The sequence below is a fragment of the Dendroctonus ponderosae genome, unplaced genomic scaffold, assembly GCF_020466585.1.
Source record: "Dendroctonus ponderosae isolate FM_Combo_2020 unplaced genomic scaffold, Dpon_F_20191213v2 Dpon_F_20191213_1, whole genome shotgun sequence".
Taxonomy (NCBI): domain Eukaryota; kingdom Metazoa; phylum Arthropoda; class Insecta; order Coleoptera; family Curculionidae; genus Dendroctonus; species Dendroctonus ponderosae.
This window is the reverse complement of record NW_026017110.1, coordinates 3,701,385-3,723,720: the sequence shown is the minus strand read 5'-3', so window position 1 is coordinate 3,723,720 and position 22,336 is coordinate 3,701,385. Positions and strand designations below refer to the sequence as shown.

The 22,336-nt window shown below is 35.0% G+C and overlaps 1 protein-coding gene and 1 long non-coding RNA gene across 5 annotated transcripts in view; one reads left to right on the top strand and one right to left on the bottom strand.

Moving 5' to 3' along the window:
- LOC109534820 (protein decapentaplegic) overlaps positions 1–22,336 on the top strand; it is a 36,932-nt gene that overhangs the window by 6,695 nt on the left and 7,901 nt on the right. Inside the window, exon 1 of one of the 4 annotated variants that reach the window (XM_048669390.1) lies at positions 11,449–11,690. The exons of 1 other annotated variant lie outside the window; for it this stretch is intronic. The gene's annotated coding sequence lies outside the window, so the exon portion shown is untranslated. Of the gene's footprint in view, positions 1–11,448; positions 11,691–15,387; positions 15,411–15,541; positions 15,563–22,336 lie in introns of those variants that run through there. 2 more of the 4 variants (XM_048669395.1, XM_048669405.1) reach the window with 2 other exon arrangements.
- LOC125505493 lies at positions 449–21,584 on the bottom strand. Its single transcript, XR_007282217.1, has 3 exons — positions 21,503–21,584; positions 1,052–1,097; positions 449–566 (listed from the first exon to the last, which is right to left on the bottom strand). It is a non-coding gene; the product is annotated as an uncharacterized LOC125505493 (long non-coding RNA).

Below are 22,336 nucleotides of genomic sequence, written 5' to 3'. Positions count from 1 at the left end.
TCCTTAATACTTCCGGGCCTAGTATAGCATTTATTGTGATTGAAAGATTGAAAAATTTGGCTGAACATATCACTAACCGTCCCTGAAATTGTTTTCAGATATTCCTGATGCTACTAGAATACTCTAAAAGTGTAAAATTCAATTGTAACATATTGTGCAACTGACTAAATCCATTCGAGTCTCAATTAAAATTGTTTGTTCAGCGGTTATTACATGGAAAGATCCGTGCACTAAAAACATGTTATTTTTAGGAAGCAATCTAATTTCAAGTGTTGCAATATAACATGTTATGCAAAATCATATATTTTTGTAATTCCAAGACATTTACCTAATACTAAGCGCATGTTGTATAATGCAAGTCATCTGGATCGCACGATCCAGCGCTGCATCCAACAGCTCGTTGATATTATATCATTTAAACTTATGCTGGAAATATAAACGCAAAAACTTGCATATAAACGATCAATATTGATTATTTTAATTTCCAGGAATACAGTGTATATAGGATGAATATGTCCGCGACAAATAAACTGCTAAGTTCGATCTGGAAAACACATGTTCTCCATCTTGAAAAAATAAACACAATTAGCCGATCGAGTAAATGTTGTGAAAACCATGTTGTTTTTTGGTAATTTCTCAAGGTCGAGAGGAAATATCGAAAGTTATTTATGACCCAATTTATGGTGATTTTAGCGTCGATAACAATAACTTAGTCGAAAGTGTTAGTGTAAACTATGCCTAAATTTAGCAACAATGCCTTCCTAGCAGACATGCTTTGAATGGGCAGCATCATTTTCGGAAACCGCTCAATCATCTATATAAACATTGCCTGATTGAGTCTTTTTTCAAAAATAACCATTTGGCCTTATTACGCAACATTTTACGTGCATTCTCCAAAACCTTCCTTAATTTCAAAAACTTAAGTTGGACCAGAGATAGACAGAAGAATACGTAAATTTATGAGTATTTGATCCCGTTTAAGCCATTTGAAGTGATGGTTTTTGAAATTGGCGATACAAACAATAACAATAAATGTATTTTAGTGACTTACCTTAACCTGGTGCGACTATCCTTCACGTCCGAAAGGATAGCAGGATCTGAAAGAATATAAAATTTCAGACGTTAGTTAGTACTGTCCTTTTTATAGAATATAGGTTTTTAAAACTGCAAAACACCACATTTTGATTCTAACGGCGATAGTAAAAAGAAGCAAATCTTGAGACTCGCTTTATGGAAAACATTTCTTGAACACTCAAGTAATGTTTTCAACGTCCAAAAGTCACAATTGGACTATAAATACATATGAGAGTATGCATTTGTATTTCTAGTAGAGATTAACTCTCAAGGAAAACTTTACACACAATAACTAACTATTTGTATAAAATTATATGCAGTATTTATTTATTTGGGTAGAGTTTAAAGATTACGTTTATAATTTTTTTTTGAAGCAAGACATTTTAAATAGATCGCATTAGACTTTTAATCAATTTCCTCCAAACTGACTGCATTAGGCAAACTGAAAGTGTTAATTAAAGCAAATTAAATGTTTTTTTCCTGCAAGCAGCACTTTTCCTGCACACAGTAATAAAAGCCTAATGACCATTTGCTACTGTAGTGCAGCTAATTAAATTTATGGACAAAATCCCATTGTGCGGAAATTTTCTCATTGCCAATAAGCAAGAAAGAAGTTCCAGGAACGTCGTTACACACGCACTTTTTCTGCCTTTTTCATTCTTGCATGCCATATTAATATTTAACAATGTATCTTCAAGTGGGGGTACTTTATTTTATGAACCGTTGCGTCGTTACTCAGGAATCAATCTAGGTAGGAATGTGCTTGCTATCGATCACCAAGAAGTTACAAAAAAGTGAAATTATTATAATGGACTTTTTTCATTCCAGTAATGTTATTTAAAAATTTGCTAAATCACTTTAGGCATGTGGTTAATTAGCAGAATTGATTGTATTTTCACTTTTCACATGTTTTTTAGTGAACCCCGAACTGCGAATGTAGCAGTGAATGAATAGTCGACATAAGAAATATTAACGAATTTATCTACAATTAGATATAAACATTAGAAAGATTAGAAAATTAACAATATATCAGGTAATGGGCTTAAAGCAACCTTGACTACCCGATGTATGACCATTGAGTTCACCTTAAGAAGACCACTACCCTGTTGATTTTACTTAGTGTTTCAGGATGATCAAGTCTGTCACTGTTTCTAAGTCAAAGTAACTGTGTTTAAGTAATTCGTCTTGAAAAAGTATTTTATGTAGTTTTTTTGGTTTATTTATCATATTGTCTTAACCAAATAATAACTTCTCATTTGTATTAGTTCAGTTAACGTTTTTTTGCTTATAAATGTTTCGTCTCTTCTTTCGCTTTATTCCGACACCAAAATTCCCATTTATAGCTTGCAGATTTTCCATTTGCTGTTTACAAATAGATTTCCAATTGATCATTTTAATTAGCACTTTGGCACTAGCGGCTCCGCTTCCACAATGATCTGGCATAGCAAATATTTACGTATCTCACAAGAAAAGTGTGATATCAGATAGTCTGTCTAATTTCCACTCCAAATGATTCAGTGGAATTCAGAAACGATTTGTAAAATACCAGAAAATGTCGATGAAGAAGTACAGTGAAGTCATTGGTTAAAATAAATGGACCAACCAGCCCATCTGTAACAATACCAGCCCACATATTAACTGAAAATATTGACTGAAGCCCATGTTTGCAAATTTTGTGTGTTTTTCATCAATGCATATATGGTTGAAGCCGAAATTGAATAATCGTTTCTTCATAAATTTGAAGAAACACACATTTTCAAAAAATAGTTTTAGTTAGTTTCGATTGTCCCTAATAGAGAAAGTTATCAGGATGCAGGCAGCATCTGCTCCTTCAAAGATGAGAAGATGATTTCCTTCCACTTTTCACATGTAGAGGGATGAGAAGTAGTTTGCACTTTCGTATCTTTTGGTGCTCCTGCTTGTTCTTTTCCAGTAGAAACACTGGCAATCCTTAATCCAAAGTTAGATGATTGCAACGTTAATTTCACTCCCGACTCATTCTAATAGGAGCATGGCTCCATTTCGGTGACTTGAGTCGAATGGATCATTTCGATGTAACTCATTCCTAAGCACAAAATCAAGTTCAGGACAGTTGAGCAGCTCGTTGTTCGCTTGCGAAGAGGTTGTCTTGAAACGCTGCACCTGTTGCATTAATGCGGCGACCGCAAGAGACACGAAGGCACCGTTTATATTGAAATCAAAATTCCACAGCTTTTCACACACACTCACACCGGGTCTTTGGTCATGGCTTGTTTTCATTTTATTTATTTGCCAGAAGAGCCCGTTCCTTCGGGTGCCCCCTTGTCTGATTGTGCCTTTCAATAAATTAACTGCCTTTGGGCTTTCAGTCTTTCATTACCGCTTTTGTGACTTACAATATGTGGATTTGGCTGCCTGGTCTCCCAATCGCAATGCTTATTTTTCTCTCTCATTATTGGGACCAAACACCTGTTTGGTAACGCGTAAATGAAAGTACGGTTCACGTATGTAATAGCCTAATTTATTCCGTTTAATTTTATACAAGGTGTTGGCAGCGAATTTATGAGCATAATTGACATATTTATCATTGGAAATTTATCCGGCTCGTTAGGCATATGAACTCACACCTTAATTAAGGCCTTGCGATGGGAAATTTTCAAAGCTCATTCAGAGAATCGTTGTTTGTGTTTTGCAGTTGGAAAAGTGGCAGGCTAGAAATACAGGACATATATGACCTACCAAACTGGTTACATCGCAGTTGCTGCTGCGGAGAAGAATACCCATGCCGGAATCGCCATTGGCGTTCAAATGGGTGCAGCAAGGCTGCGATTTGAACCTTCAAAAATTCGCTATCCAGCTTTTGTCAATTTATGTAAAATCCATCGAAACATGACAAACCTACTCAAAATAACAACCCCCTTTAACGTAACTCGTAACACAGACAATGTTATTTCCACCGAATTCATGCGCTATACATTAAAATACCCCCCATATATGAAAATAAAGAGGGTTCAAACTAGGGGACAACCAGAGCCAATTGGGTCACTTCAACTCACCATTCTGGTCCTGGCGACTTTGAAAATTTAAACCAATAGCGTGCATGCCAAGATAAATGCACTGGAAGTCCTTGCAAATAGAGTAATTTCAACAAATTCCTTTAAAAGCGTTTCCTGGCTTACGAGCAATGATGTTAATGCGCCCGTATGTGAACTTGCTAAATGATAAACTAATCAAAGAAATATTTATAATGTAAATGGCTTCAACAATTATACTTATTTAAGTATGTTTTCATTCAGGTTTTCGAGTATAATGAAGCCAACGGGTACAAAGTAACGTTTGTGGTTAATTTTACCATTAAAGCGTGGATTATTTTAAAGCTAAGATAATCCTGACGGATTGATTAAATAATCACGTATGAATAACCGTGACAAGAAGCGTCATAAAAAATGGACTATCGAAACCCCAGTGAGTGAGTGTTTGAGCTGAGCTTTACTTTCAGGTGTAGGTATAAAGCAGACAAGGCCCTAATTTCCGGGCACCTTGGAAAATTTAACTGATATATTGAGTCAAATTTAAGATATTTGGTCCTTCGACCCGGATAACAAAATTGCAAACAAGTAAGGAAACATAAGTGAGATTGACACGCTGAAAATGAACTTTTGGTAAACCCCTCTGCTGACAACTGATTAAATCAAATGAAAACCCGAAATGAATGAACTAAAAGTGTTCTAATAATACAGTCGATTTTACAACTACGCAACACACACACCAACAATAAAGTGGCTCAAACATGCATTGGAAAACAAGGCAATTTTCGAAATACTTGTCGGTTTCTCGAAATGAACGTGGGTTGACTAAATTACAAACTAGTAAACAAGCTACAACAAAATAAGACGTAAAAATTGAACCGATTTGCATTTGTATTCTATTACTGTTATAAATAGTGCTCATATTAATAAAGCACGTAATCCTGCGAGAAGTTGAGGTGCAGAAGGTCGACGATACAGTGCAACAAAAGCGGTGTTTCATTTTTGGATTTAGGGGGGATTTTCCGAAAATATTACGATGGCAACGATGGAGTGGGCACAGGTGTGCCCCAAAGTCACGTGTGGCCTCGTGTGTGTGAATTCGGACAGACAGACCGGTGGATCGGGCCCCCCAGTGGGTGGCCTATCTCAGGATTGTTACTTTATATGTGCCCCATTGTTCGGCGGACAGATGCAGTGAAAAACCCACAATGGCCTATCTGTTTATCGTCCCGAGTGGATTATAGGTTAATAAATAATCGACGAGCTTTTTTTCGGAGCTTTGAGTATCTGGTTACGTTATTATTTACGTATTCGGGGGCATTAATAACTCTCTCGGAACGGGTATGGGAAAGGCAAATATGATGGGTTGGGCCAAAATGACTTTCTCGGAAAGCTCTCTATGAATTTCATCCAAAGCTCACAGGTTTTAATTGATTCACAATGATCCATCCACATTCTGCTATTGTACACTGTATAGGCAAGATCCCATTACTCTTTAGCTAAAGTATAAACGATGTTATATTCGAAATAAAAAGTTTTTAAAAGACTCTTCGAGCAACGTATCATTTAATTTTACTTATTGCACACACTTTGTTCATTCCAGCTTTATGGTCCGCAAAAGTGGCTTTGCATTTTCTGGAAACCGACAATGTTGGTTCATTTGCTGAGACATGCAGGGAAATCCGAGCTATTTTCCGATTGCATAATTTTAATTGCATATTTTACCAGCAAGAATAAGGCAAAACGTTCATGTAAACAAGTAATAAAATAAGACAGCAAATGCTCCGCTTACGAGATACAACGAGTGTTTTACAGAAGCCAGAAGCCTAATTTTTCCATCACAAAAGCGTGATTTTTGCAAATTTACTGAAACAAGACCTGCATCCACTGCAAATGTGCAACCATTCCAATTTTTTTTGTTAAATATTGACGAATGAAATCTGACATGTTGCACAAAATTGATAAAATGCTCTTTTTTTCGCCATCAATAGCTTTACGTCTGTATCCAAATCAAGTAATTTTCAATTGAACCGTATGATAAAGCTAAATTTGCTCGTAATAACAGAGTATGGAAGTAGTTATTGATTGAACTTTGGCCACCCCGTTTTAACATCTAATTTGAAAATTAGAGAAAAATATTAAATACAGGGCAGAAAGACCGATTGGGTCGATAGCCTTTTTCCGTAGGAAATAAAGATTATTTATATATATATTAAATACAAAAGTTGTAGATATTAACGTCTAGTTTATTTTCAGATAGTAACAATTGATACAGGGTGTCTGAAATTCAAGTGACAGACCAAACTTACATTTTTTTAAATGGAAGGCCGAAACTTCTAGGTCTATTCGATATACAGGGTGGCCATTTTCTGAATCTTTGTATGGGTAACTTCTACATTTTTAAAGATAGAGAATCCGTTAAATGGGCAAAATTGGGCCGAATTCGATTGCCTATTCAATACAGTTTTCAAAATTTAGGTACCCGACTTGGTTCCTAAAATATCCTGAAAAGGCAAGAAAACAACACTTGTTTAATTATCATATAATTCGTAAACTGCTTAAATTAGAAAAAAGTTAAAATTGTCTTTGGTAGAACTTTTTGCGTTGAAATAAACTTATGTTTTCCTAATCCTAATTTTTTTCTGAATTTAACGATATAACTGTTTGTATGTTTTTCTCCTTTTGTTGCCGTAAAACTTAAAAAATAAAAAATGTGTAGTAGGCTAAATACAAAGATTCAGAAAATGGCCACCCTGTATATGTTCTTTAATGATTTTCAACTGTTTTCGAGTTAATAACCAATATTGATTGAACTTTGGTCACCCTGTTTTAACATCTAACTTGAAAATTAGAGAAAAATATTTAATACTAAAGTTATAGATATTAACGTCTAGTTTATTTGACGATAGTGAAAATTGATCCAGGGTGTCTCAAATTCAAGTCACAGACCAAACTCAATTTTTTTTAAATGGAATGCCCGAATATTTAAATTGTTATTAACTCAAAAACAGTTGATTTTGACAATAATTTTGCGTAGGTATAGTTCGAATATGCAATGAAAAGTGCGCCATTGCATTTAAAAAAAAAAGGAAGTTTGCTCCGCCACTTGAGCTTGAGACACTCTATATCAATTTTAACTGTCTTAGAATAAACTAGACGTTAATATACAAAACTTTTGAATTAAATAATTTTCTCTAAATTTCAAATTAGATGTTAAAACGGGCTGGCCAAAGTTCAATCAATATTGGTTATTATCTCAATAACAGTTAAAAATCAATATAGAACATTTACATCGAGTGGGTCTAGAATTTTACGAATAACTCGAATATGCAATAAAAAGTACGGCATTCCATTTAAAAAATGGTAAGTTTGGTCTGTCACTTGAATTTGGGACACCCTGTATCAATTGTTACTATCTTCAAATAAACTAGACGTTAATGTCTACAACTTTTTTATTTAACATTTTTCCTTAATTTTCAAATTAGATGTTATAACGGGGCCAAAGATCAATCAATAATCTTGTACATAGCTCAAGATCATTTTGCAAAATTCTTTAATGAACAATTTTCTCAACGAGCTCGTCTTTCACCTATAAACAAAGCCAAAACCTGACTCATCTGAGAAGAAACTTCAACAACAGAAAGATGCTTCAAAAACAAGTATTTTTCTTCCATTTTTTAGATCCTGGGACTGAAGTAATACATTTTTTTAACAGATACGTTTATTGGACAAAGTGTCGGAAGAAGAGAACATATTGACTGAGCTCTTAGATCACTAGATATTGTTTGATTAACTTTTAAACAGCTCAAACTTGGTAAATGACAATGTAAGAACGTACCAAACAAACTTGTTCTATGTTTGAAGTTTGGCTTCCGTAGCTCCTAACCAATTACAGTGCGAGAAGGATTTGAAAACAAATAAACTGAAAGTGACCTGGTGAAAGCCAAAACACCTGCATAAGAAGATCGTGGTGCTTCCATGCTCGAAACTGTCAAGATTGTCAAGTAGTCGAATGGGACGTTTAGCTTCCACTTTACATGACTAATGTTTGTGATGTTGCCCATTGTGCCATTGTTGGCTTTGTGTATTCACTATTTAAACCTTTTCTTATCTGGCGGTTATCCTAATATTAGGATTTATTTTCTCTTTTAGGGACGGTTTTCTGATATCGTTATCTTCTGTGGTTATCACTTGAAGCTTAACAGATTATATCTAACTCACAATTATCACACCGAAAAATTTGACAAAAACAATTTCGATGCGGAAGAGCAACTAGATAACCTCTAATTACCTACTGCGTTTTGAGCAAATTTTCCTAATTACCTTTCCGGCTCAACACAAAACAATGCGCTTCAAAATCCCATTATCAAACCTGGAATGCGAATTTTCATCAATACCTGTCTAACGCAAATTACACAATTACAGGAAACCGTTCCCAATCATGTTCAAAAATAGTCCAGCATTGATCTTTATCGATTTTACCGGAACATTTTAGACACAACAACATGATTTAGATGAGTTCAACCAGAACTTCTGGGTACTTAAATAAGAACAAATTATCGAGAGCCAAAAGTCAAGCCATGCAAATAAGCCGTTATGTCGTAAATTAGACGAATGTATGATGAGCAGTGGGTTAATTAGTTTCAGCCAATTTATGGTTTGATAAACTGGTTCGTTTTGTTCTGGGGAATTTTGAATACGATGTTTTTCTTCCAAGTATTGACAGTCATAACGGTAATAAACACTAATTGACTGAAATGGGCATTGGCATTATTATTAGAACAACGTGCAAGAATGACAACATTTTTTTAAATTTGAAGGCAAGATAAAACAAGAGTGCAGGCCAATTATCTAATTTCCAAATCGAAGATAACGGAATATTCTTTTATGCTTGCAAATATATAAAATAATTGCAAAGTACGTTTGGCTTAGCAGGTGGGTATTGAAGCAGCGTCAGTTCTGATTTGTAAAATGTGCGCAAAAAATTATGAGCTTTTATAAAAAGGACCATTGATGCCACATCAGAGTTATGAGACACTCCATATACAAGCTAGTTTCTCCAAAAATCACCCATTTAGCTGCTAAACTCAAACGTATTTCAAGTTCGGTGTGTATAAATTGGGCAACGATGCGTTCTAGGGCGCGATTTTTATACAAAATTTCCTAGAATTGATCAAAAACCGACTTATGTGGGAACATAGGACTGTAACACTAAAGCGGAAGTGCATATCGCAGTTGCGAGTATAGTTTCACTTAGTAAACATCCTTAACAGCATTTCCTTTCCATCCCTAACAGGTTGCCCATTAGAGCCAACAGCCCCTGTGTTTACTTTTGAAACACTCATTTCATAAATTCATAAATAAGTTGTGCGCGTTTGCGTCTAGGTTTCTTTGAAAGTATGTTCATAATTTTCAAAAATATCTAACTCAGGTAACAAAAAAAATGCATGGCAATTTTATGAATTATTCTGCACCTTTATTGAAAGCAAATACCTAGTTTGGATAGAATTTAGAAATTTATTTACATTGTTTCCCGGTACAACTCACAATCCTCACTGTCTGTTTATGTAACGAGGATTCCGGGTTGAAACCAATTAATTCAAAAATGATCTTTTGGATTATCGGAAAAACGCTGGTTTAACAGCAGCTTTTCTGATTAAAAGCTAATTTATGTACGGCGGTCCAAAAAAGTTACAATGATCAACATTCATTTTTCCCAATGGAACACTAGTTTTTACATAAAATTCTACACCGACATACGACAATTGCAGTTCGAAATAGATTTTTGAATTTGAAAAAAATATCTTTGAACCCGATTTTGGAACAGCAAAAGTTGAAGTGTCTGAGCGTGTTTACGAAAACAAACTCCTAATGTTTAACTCAATTGGCCAAAAAATGTCCGAATTTTAGATGTTCTGATTTCGATTGCAAAAAGGTCAACAATTTTGGGACACATTAGTGATTACTCTAAAAAAGCGGTACAAGTAAGAATATTAGAGAATATATTCCCTGAATAGTTTTTTAAACAATTCAGCTGAATGCTGTTTTTTCTTCGGCAAAAAGGTTATATTGAAATGCCTGATAATAAACCTAATTATGTTTAGTAAATATACATTCTGATACGCAAATGCGTTTATAAGAATTTGTAAATACAGATTTTGGTTGTACTTCGGAAGAAATCACACAATTGTGTTCTCGTTTCAAGAGGATATATTAGAAAAGTTTAACTACGCTTTTAAATATTTCTTGAAAACTTAAGTTAACAAATTTATCAGAATAACTGTCACGATAGTTTTAGCGAAGTAAATGAGTTTCAGTCAGGTGAAGCTGAAAACTCTAAAAACATTAGAACTTATATTTTCCAAAGTTTGTGCACGAGGTGCTTCTAACGGCGATATTCGATTCAGAGTAAGTAAAAAACATTCATAACGCAAGAAAGATATAAATTTTTGCAATTCTCGCACAATAATAAACACTAGACCAAAATATAATTTGTTGCTTAGAACCAGGGCAGAATTCATTAACCTGTTACTGGTGAAAAAAGACTTACTTAGCTTGTTAAATTGTACTATACCCGACTAAGAATTTGATTTTTGAGAAAAAGTGTTTAAAATCTGTTTCATCTTAAATTTGAACTAACTACCCAGTTTGTATGGACTTATACAAGGTTTGAAATAAAAGTATTCCGCAAGAACCACTCAAACGAACGAAAACTTCAAGTAATCATTCACAATTCTAAGACTTTGAACCAGACAAGGATTTGTTGAGACAAGGAAATAAACACAATAAACTAAAAGCTCTGTTTCTAATGACAAATCGAATTGAAACCTCCATTTCCGTGATATTTAAATTGGGCACACCCCAGTACAGTTGAAATGCATTATCGTTAATCGGACCTAAAATTAATGACCACCAAACGCCATGTTCCACAATGCTTGAACGAATTTGTTGCACCCAGTCGCCCTAACCGCATAAGGCCAAATAGAAAAGAAGAAGTTCAGGCTTGAGGCGTTTCATATCGATGAAAAAGAAAAAAAGGCTATCGCCTAAGTTAGTAACCATCTTGAACCACCCGAATGGTGGGGAAGTTGAGAAAAATGAGAAAAAAAAGCAAAATAATCCATCCAATAATGCCTTCTGTTCGTCCGGTGTGGGTGGTACCCTTCGGGAATCCAAACCCACCCAATTAGTACTGCATATAAAACCGAATCTCGACTGCATATCTGAAGCAGTGCACAGTAAAAAGCACAACAATAAAATACAATAGTAAACTGAAAATCGAGTGGAAGCTTTTGTGTGCGAGCACGTGTCAAAAGCTGGTACTGCCGTACCATTGGTTCGGAAGTCCCCACGACTTCGACTGGAACACCTGAGCACAGGTAGAGGGTGGTCAGCAAGTCTACGATCTTCAAATGCTTCAGTGTGTTCGGCTAGTAGCAATCAAGCCACTGGATCGATCCTGAGCGAGCTTTTGCAAATTTCAGCGCCGGTCAGTTTTTTGAAATGTGCGTGCAGTGTCTTGGTGTGTTTCAAATTTCGGATTATCGTTTTTGAGTGGTTTTGTTCTACTATTGGATGTACTGTCTACCCCGCCTATTGACTATAACGGTGAGTGGGTTTCCTCGATTTTCGATTTGGGATCTCGTCCGAATTGAATTGTTAAATTACACCAAATTAACAAGCGCACTCGTAGATTTTTGCATACATCCATTATGCATGGTTCACAAACCCGTAAAAAACTTTGAGTTGGTTGAAAGTTAAAAGTTATTTTTTACAATTTAAAAACTTTTTGTTTAAAGATGCCAGTAGAAAGACTTAAAGTGTTTCAGTGTTCAAGTGCTATTGGCTCCAAATTTATAAAGATTTTCTTGAAATCTTCCAGCAACATTTCTAGCTTCTAAAAGCCTCAATTCAATCGATCCACCACAATTATTAATTTCATCAAACGGAAATTTCGTATGTCTGCATGACCCTACATTTAACTCTTCCATTAGCGAACCAAACATTTCACCATCGTGTAAAGAAGAACAAAATCACACGTATGCATTTAGTCCATAATGGAATAATTTAATCACACATTCGTTCATTCATAAAAATCATACATTAAAATGCTGAATTTTACTAAAAATGCATATAAAACAATTAGTAGAGTAGATCAGAGAGACTAGATCACATTTAGGTAGGAAGACCGATACAAACGAACCAAAACGCTAGAGTTGCGAAAAAACGACCAGTAGCAGATAATTATAAAATTTTAAATAGCCAAATAATTTCAGACACAACTTGCATAAAAACACGAGTAAATTTATGAATTTTTTCACTGTTCTGGATGTATTCGCACGATTTCTTAGCTCATTCAATCATCTAAGGGTCGATTTTTTAATCCGCGAGTCTTGAGTCAACAATTGAAACCAGAAAAGTATCGGATCATTGATATTTTCAGTTCAAGATCAATACCGGGATGCTTCTTAATCTTTGTATCTCATATTATTGTATAATTTGAACCATTTTTGTCATCTACAATTCCTCTCATCTGTAAAATCAATCAAATATTGTAGAAAGCTTAAACTCTTTTAAAATCGATTCTCATTTGATACGACTGAAGATTCCTGTCGAATCTCATTATTTAGGGACCATGAATTTTCAAAGAGTCGGCTGTGTTACAAATTTAGAAGAACCGCACTCCTTTGAGAAATCGTGACTTCGCTTGGACCCTCAGCTTATAAAACAGGTGGGGTGCCAAGTTTAACAATTCTGTTACCAAACCATAACTCACGAAACTTCACTATCACCCAACGTTTATAGCATTTCAATTCAGTTTGAATTATACGCAAAGGCGGAACTAGTGGAACCAGGCAGTCTGCTGGTTGAAACCACTTGGATCTAGGAAACACCTTTTGTCTTTTTATTGCAACTAACCCTAAGAACACACGTGTTCCACTGGCCTGGGAAAGTAGTGCGAAACTCGCACCCCGTGATTTTAGGCAATTTAACAACAAAAATTTAGCTATATGGTGGACGACCTGTCGACACCTGGTAAAATTTAGCACTTTTCTATGGCTTTAGAGAAACTGCGTCAAATCCTGCGGGCAAAAGAATGTTCCTAGAAACGGGCTTTGATAAAGTGCAATTTCATCGATATTGCCGGTTGTATATTTGCTAATCAAATTGGACGATTTCGCCGATCGGGCAAACATCACGTACACCGAATATTTTTAGAACTTTTCCAGAAAATTAGCTTCTGTAACGGCCTATTCGGTGAAATGTGTTATGTCTGATATCGAGTTTATTATTCCACTGAAAAAATCTGGAGCTTATTGGATTTTCCCATCTCCCCAAACACCTGTAAACTGCGAAATTATCGCCCATACTGGCAAATTTTCGCGCACTCATCCATCGCATTTAATGTACATTCTTTGCCCAAAAGAAACGCTTGGGCTGGCAATAAACATTTCTTCGAAAGCGAATCGTTAAGGCAATAAACATTTTTCAAACTTTAATCTATCAATATCTATGCATGACATTCCGGTATAAAAATTTTAATTGTAAGAATGAATATTAAAATTATTACTGAATACATTAGAGCTGGCAGTAAGCACTGCATATTTTAATGTCATTCAAGTACTTTTTTTATTACAAATTGATGTCGGTCTATTAATAACCAAGCTTTCATGCATTAAAAAATCGTATTTTATGCTTTTGTGCTTTTAAACAGCAAACTTACTGAAATACATATTTGAGTTATGCGTGGATTTTACTTGTTTGGAATGGCTCAGTTTTACACTTTGCAATAATATCTCAATATTAAGTAACCGCAGATTATTTCAGTAAATCAAAGTATTTTTTTCCTATTTTCAATAAATGTGGATGCAGGATTCTTAGATAACAAATACAAGAGTGATCGAAAATTCAATCCTCCATTGCTTCTCTGTTAAAAAAATTCACAACCCATACAATATCGGCTTATGGCTAAAATTCCGGGTTTAAAATCAAGCTTTAAGGTTCAGATAAATGCATGGAAAAGTCTCGTTAAATTCAACGAAATTATTCGCTTGTTCTTCTAATGCATAATCCGGTTCAAGGCAAATAATCTTTAAATATTTTGTTGGTTTCTGAAAATAATTAATAACTGAAAAGCGTCAATGAACAGTTGCAAACTGTAAGAGAGCTCAATCAGGAAACAATCGTTTGGCCATTTTCCATGCAAGGTAAAAGGTTCCCCAGTAAAGCATGCAAATTCGGCCACTTTTTACCAGAGCTAAATCAAATGGAGCAGATATAGATGCATGAAGAAAGAAGATATAATAATAATAATTTGCTTATTCAATACTGCCCGAAAAAATGCTAAATAATAAAATCCAGTCGGTTAAATCTGGACGGCGCGGAGGCCATCGAAGGTTTCTCTCAGGTTACGCGTTTTTTTTTGGCATTTTTGCGAATTCCAGTAGCTATTGGTGTTCTTTGATGGCAAAAAGAGCTCTTTAGCCTGTCAATACCATACCCAATCAGGCCATCAAGCAGCATATTTATTAAGTGCCATATACGTTTCGCGGGTACTGTAGACTGCTCGGCACCACATCGTGTTCTATAATCGGAGATCAAGTTGCCTTATACAGCTGGACGTACTCAATTGTTTTACTTCGTAGCTGAAACAATTGCGTTGCCATAACGACGCTAATTGTTGCTCGATCGTTTGTTTTGACGCGCTTTTGACAAATAAGGCGCGATCCGAAAATAGACAAAGTTACAGCAGGTTGTTAGCACTTTGCTTTTCTTTTTTCGTATCTTTCTTCTAACAGGTGTTTCACTGCACTGTCGGGATGTTGTAAGATGTGATTCCAGCCAAGACAAATATGGAGAATGGATTTTTCAGCGACTTGTTTGGTTTATTAACCAGTTATAAACCTCGAAAATGGTGGATTAATTGGCGTTCGGGGACTAGCTTAACGACTCATTGAAAAACTAATCAGTATCAGAGCAAGTAATAGTAGTTTTCGATAGAAGGGCGAAAAGTGTCGTTTTTCGAACGACGACGGCGTTTGACACCCGAGACGAAGTTCAGGGGTCAATCCGTTAGGAGTTCGAACAATGGATTTTCGCCCTCGTACCAAACATTTTTTTTTCGAATTAAGGACATAACACGAATAATAAGTTACAATAAATAAAAATAGCCAAAAATGAAAGCCGTCAACTTCATATTTAAAATTTGATGTCAATGCCATTTTTGAAATTGTCATGTTTTGACGTTTGTAATTTTTCAAAAGCGTACTTTTGTAAGCATAAGCTAGTGAAACAATGAGTGTTGAAAATTCAAGTGCTGCTTTCACGGTATGGTGTTTCTATAAGATGCATATTTTGCATAAAATTTGCTATCTTTAAAAAAATCGTGTTTTGCTTGTGGCAACATCGGCGAGTGCAAAAAATAGACCATTTGAACGACTTTGAGACTGAACTTGTAACAAATTTATATTTTCCAAATTGTAAGTAAACTCTAAATTATGATCAATAGTTGTCTATAAACCTACGTAATTCATTAAAAAAGCATGTCGTTTACTTTTTAATGAAAATACTTCAAAATATTTTATGACAGTGGCACGTTCAATTTGTCAGATTTACTTTTGCGCACATGTGCGTAAAAGTCCGTGCGTAAAAGTAAAACAAATGAACAGTAAAGAAAAATGTTTTTTTTATAATCGCTTCTGATGGAAAAATGGCACTTTTAGATTCATTCGAATAAAAACGTATTTTCGTGTACTCAGTTCCCTAGAACAACATATGCACTTTTGGACAAGCGCTTCAAGTCTTGCGCACTTTATCACTAAGCGTATTTTCTTTTTTTTTTAATTGAGTTGTTTTTCCCGACAAGTTTTCCCGTTAAGTTTTGTTGCGGTAATCGATCTTCATTTCACAATCTTCAAGACTTGTTAGTTTCGCTATTCTCACATTTTCATAGTGACTTTCATCGAATTTCCAGCAGGCGTAACAGTCTATGGAAAACACACGATCAGAAGCTGCACCTTCACTAAGGCATCGCATATTTTCCACCTGAGTTGCTTGCAACAACCTTTAAATTGAAAAGTTATCGGCAAGTAATAAGTTACTTAACTCTGTGTCTATTTCCTCTTGGGTTTTTCCAACATCTACGTAAATCTTAATAACCAACTATTTCTTTCGCTATCCTAATGTTTATTAATGCTTAAATATTGCAAATCAATGCGAGATTCAAGGAATTGCACTTGTGCTGGCCAATTAATACGTTTTTACGTTGGCGTTCTATGAAATTTCTCAGTGACGTGTACTTATTAATTTATTTATTTGTTGTCATTTCAATTTATCTGGTTAATAAGACGCCAATAACAAGTAGTGTCCATGTTGGGCGAGCCTGAACTAAATGATCCCAATGAAACCCGAGGCTACTGTGATATCGGTTAATCATAGCAATGTTAATAATAAATTTATTACTATTACATCTAAGTGGGAACAGTTCAATTGGGCTCCAAACTATCAATAAGCATAAGTTGGCAGCCACTCGAACAATGAAAGAAACTCGATCCTTTCCATAGTAAATAGTAAACTGTAATTACGAAAAACTCATTTATTGCCACTAAAAGTAACGACTTTGGTCATTTTTCTATTCTAAAATTATAATCGCACAAGGTCGCACGCTTCCATAATACCAGCCAGTCTTTTCAGTCGGTAATTTCAAGAAATCTCCTTTGTATTCTTGATGATTGAAACAGAAATAGAAACTTCTGAATGGATGGATATTTAAACGGTTGAAGCTCGCATATGGAAAGTATAGACATTTATCAGCGATGGTTGATGTGAAATTGCACAACACAAGTGCTAATATTATCGATGCATGTTGATAAAGCGTCAATTGTTTGTTTTTTCAACACTTTTACAGATAACTTGACATTTGTTTGGATAACGTCTTCCTTAAGAAGTAAGAGTAAATAATATATGAACGCGGCCAAAAGGAGTCGCGAGTAAATAAACGATAGAGCCAAGTGAGGCCAAACTTAAGAAAGGTAAAATTGTAATCAGGTAATGTTGAAAAACAAAATTATAAGTTTATTTAAATTCGACATCAATCCTTTTTTATACATTTATGGGGTTTACCGACAGGTGTTTAGTAGATAAATGTATTTTTTTATTCACTAACATTCGAATTTCCGTGTATTTTATACTCGTTGTTTCTTCAAGTAATTCTTAACAATTTTGTTGATGTGACTTACCAAACAATTATTAATTATTGCAATTGGGAATCACAATTCCCTTTTACGTAAGTTTAAAAATTGATTACCTTTACCTACCTAAAGATGAACAATTGTCTTCAGAATTTACAGTTTATACTACTATATACTACCACAAAAATCTGCTTTTACATAGCAAATACATATAATCAATTTCAGACAAAATAAATCAAACCTAAGTTACTGATAATTACTGATTGTTTCATAACTTTAACTACTAAAGAAATTGTTTTATGTTCGTGTCCTAGAAAGCCGCCGTGGAATGAGAAAAAATGGTTCTTGCTTTAAAAAGGTTCATTTGTTACTAAGTATTTATGAATAGGTTCATAGTTAGTGAAAATTATGCATTTTACAGGATTTTTAAGTTTCTGTTTAACAAATCGGATCAATCTTTTTAAAACAATGTGGCAGAAAATGAAATATCTTGTTCCTACCACATTTTCCCAGCCATCACGCCAAGGAAATTTAGATTGGGTTCTTCCAATGGCCAATTTCCAAAAAATTGTTTATAAAATACTCAAAACTCAAGCCGAATTAAATGTGAAACTTTTGCCTAAATATAAGTAACAAGTGCATTTAGATGCATGGGTCTGGCATAATGACAAACTGAACTTCACTTTCTTTCAATTTTCATGTTCTATACTTCCAGGTGTAAAGGTAGAAATTTCCAGCGCATTTAGAGTGCAATTTTTTTGTGACTGTTACTGATTTTGTATCTACAGATCTTCAAATACTGGCAGATTTCTCTGTACTCTTGCAGATTATAAGATTTTCAAACAGTTGCGAAGAGCACTCAGCAAAAGTAATTGGATTTTTCTCGATTTTAATCTGTTACTGTTATGTGGGTATTTGCCTCTCATCCATTTGTTTTAAATCCTCAGTATGGTCGAAAAATCGTCATTTTTATTGGAACCAGTGTATCTGACTGCAGATTTTACTTTCCTATGGGATTTTTCATTTTTGAGGTTTCAGTCAAGTTATTGTTGCCCAAGGATTTTCCAGAAGAAAACCTCTAAATCCCGCTTTATCTCCTTGATCCATCACACATAGCAAAAATAGTAGAAGTTTTTATAGTGGGATTATTTGATATCGGATGCTCAGAAGAACTTGATCTTTTATCGCTTTCAAGCGTTTGTTTTGTTTCACATCACTTTTGTTCCAAGCAAAATTCTATTCGTCGTTATCTATATTATTGGATCGATCAGCATCCCGAACCCCATTTAGTTCCTAATTACGTTGCTTTAAACCATTATTTTTAAATTTACTGATCCTTTAAATCATAGATTTAAAAATTGCATGCAATCTAAATTTCCGACGTTTTTATTCAATTGGATTTATTCAAACGACTACTCTCAATGCGTTTTTATAAGTAAATCTCACCATTAACTTCCACCAGCTCCCAGCAAATACCTAAAGCATGTTGTGAAAAAGCTAATCTGGCTTTGCATCAGATTTCTGTTGGTTATTTAAAGCACAGAAAGGCAGTCGATAAAAGCGATATATCTTGGAAAGTCAAATATACACTTGCACTAATTAAATTAGAATGCTTTGAAGGCACGATGTGGCTTAAATTTCAATAGTAAACATTGTTTTTAATGGTAGTAAATTGCAAATCGGATAATTCATTATTACATAGGTCAAGCAAGAAACAGCTCTAGTCATTAAGAACGCGGCCGAAAAAATGGAAGGTGCGAAAGCGCTATTAAAATTTTATTGCTGAAAAAATTAGCGGTCGTCCTTGTCTGGAATTACAAAACAGTGTCATCAACCTGTTTTTTTTTTCGTGTTGGTCAGAGGAATTTTATGATCTCGATTCGTCGAAAAATATTTACAGCATATTGAGACAAATCGCGTATTAAGCATTTTTGAAAGTAGGTATAGTAAGGGAAACTATAACACCACATAATCTAGGTCATGGAAAAATTACTAAATGCGAATCTTTGTTCAGTAAGGCAACTCTTCCATTTATTTTTAAATCGAAAATTCCCACTTTATCTGCCAGCATATTCTTCTTCATGTTTATCATCGAAGCACTTGCGGAGAAAGCTGACAATCGTATTTTCTTTGTTTCTACATCGTGGCCTGCTGGAAGTGGCGTTTCTGCCTCTTTCGCGCAGCCACACTGTCTGGTGAGTCCTCTCTGCACTTAAAGTGAGTACTAGCGCAGTACTCTAATAACGTTTATCGTTAAGGGTGGCTTCAGTCTGTTTTACTGTTAATATTCTCCGGTTCAGTCCTTCGGATCCAATAACGATACCTGAAGTAACTGTCAAGGTGTTTGTTAACTATGCTTGCACGAAAAGATCACTTTGAGTGAATAGGAACGATGACAAAACTCGCCTCATCTGCTAAAAACTCAAGTAGAATATTTATCGAGGCCAACAGAGTTTGAACATTTAAACATCTGGTCAAACTTAAACGGGCCGCTGTTTATTTTTTCAAGATATTTAAGCAGCGCTAACTGATACTGCTTTACAGCCAGCAATACGGTTACAGAACAACTTTTTAAGTTTCTGATTACTTTAAACAAATAACTTTTATTTTCGGGCTATTTCGGGCTTATAACAGACGATTTTTTCCAACAAGATTTATTAATGTTTACTCGCCTTTAATTGGGTAATCCTGATTCTGTTAGGAAATGTGGCCAATCTTGACCTCTACTTAACCTCCTTGGAATAATAAAAAACCACTTTAATCCAGGTGTTGCCGAGAATTAATATAGTTTGATGTTATGGGTTGACAATGAACAATCTTGAAGTATGGTAATTTTATTTGAGTTCGATTCTGGAAAACCAATTCAGATTGAGGAGCAGAGACAGTAAGGCTTAAATAGTTTTTGTTCTTCAGGTAGTGAAACTTTGCCTTTAAGATTCGATTGAAGAGGGACACCTAAATATGATCAAGATAACAAGGTAAATTAGGTATACTGAAAACCATCAAACAATCAAAGAAATGAAAATTGCAAAATTTCTTCACCAGATGTATCACTTCAAGGTTGTTTTTGAAAACTTCATCGACATAGATCTGCTAGAAATCGTATTAAACAAAAATAATTAAAATTGGACATTAGAAAATGACTGAATAGCATTAGTTGGAACACGTTTGGTTAGTTTCAACCACTTCAGACACAACACAGAAACACTTCTGAAAACATCTTACCTGAAGATTTCTGTTTGAAAGCAGTCTGACTGTATGTTAGTTTAGTGTTAAAGCGAAGAACCAGCGATAATAGTTTTAGGAAACGGTTCCAAATTATGTTGTGGTGCAATTCGCATTTGAGAGATAGCGAAAAAGTTTGCAACAACATGATCGAGTGCGAGTCTCAACATGTGTTAAAAATGTTTTCAAAGTTCTGCAATTTGTTTGCGGCTCCCATTAGCTGTATCAACCAAAAACAAACACGCTTGCATAACACACGGCAGGCGTTAATAATTCAACAATTACAACCAATACTTTTAAGTAGGCAAAGGAAATTTACTGAGAGCATTCCGATACTTTCTCTGAAATGATCGAATTCTTGTTGAACTTAAAATCTACACGGATTTGTCGTGCCTTGACTACCTGGTGCAAGGAAATTGTGTGGTTTGGGTGAAGTGGTGAACAGATCGGAGCTAAGTAATAGAGCTTTGAGAAAGCGATTCTCTAGCGATGTTGTTGTGCTTGTGCTATTGGTGGATATGTGATCTTCATTGACGAAGAATGTAAACCTGCAAGTTCTCCTGTAACGACCACTATCTACGTCGTTTGATACAGAAAGGCCATAAATAAATCAGGTGACGTAGTATCTACACGAGATACAAACATAATAATGTTGAAATTGAAATATACAGCTAAGCGAAGACCGGTTCGCCCGGTATCCTTTTCAGCCTAGTCGCCTGGTGTACACGCAGCACCTCGTTTTAATGAACACGCTTGGTATTTGGTATTCAGATTTGATGCAAATACAGCATTCTTCGGATCCGTTTTTATTGCCCTGCGTTTTTCATTATACCAGATACGTTTCGAAACCTCTGAATTGTTTAATCATCTCAGAATATTCAATCGGTCCTTCGGACAACATCTGCCAACCCTGAACATTCACCACTCAGCTTTGTGGTGTTTCAGCGCGCAACAATGCAGACCGTATGCAAACGAAGTAAATTCCAATAGCAATTTGCTACTTACCGCTTGATGAAGGTGCGAAGACGATTCCTTCTAGTCCACTAGTGATCAGCAATCCTTATTACTACGGCCATGAAGGTGAAGTTTCACCTGCATAGAAGAAGAAACAGTGTTTCAGTAAGGCGTTATTATGTACAAAATGAATTGCTCCAAAAGAAGTAAATCTTATTTGCATATTCGATGAAAATATAGGATTATTTCAAAGTGGTTAATACCTACACGAGTCAAGTAGCAAGAAAAGTTCTTAAATAAATTTAGCAGACAATCTAAAATTATTCGGTGAATTAGACAGGTTCCTTTTATTGGCCGCTCAAAGATTGTATAAATATTTATCATTCCCGGTTCTTTAAATAGCACGTTGGATAAATTTGGATAAATTATACAATGTATTACAATCAGTCAACACATCATATGTTACTGGGATCGGAACCTTTTGCGCTCTACACGCCCTGTAACTTGCCGCTCCGATATGGTTGCAATAATAGGATAATAACAATTAACACCAGAATGCAAAAAGTTTATGATTTCCATTTATTTACCGGTAATTAATAATGCTCAGATTTAATGCCTTGAACTTTACTCCGTAAGAAGGCAGGCGGGCAGTCGTTTATAAACAATGACAACAAACATTTAAACTGCGGCATATTGTTAGTTTTATTGCTCAATATCGTTTCCTCATGTGAATATTTTACCTGCAGCTTTAGTTTACAACGAATATAAATGCATTTCTATATTTTAGCGTGGCGGACTACTATTTGTTAATTGGTTAACTCTCTTGCTTTCGTTATTAGCTAACCTTCCTTATAATATGGTATCAATGTTTTCTACCCGGGCTTC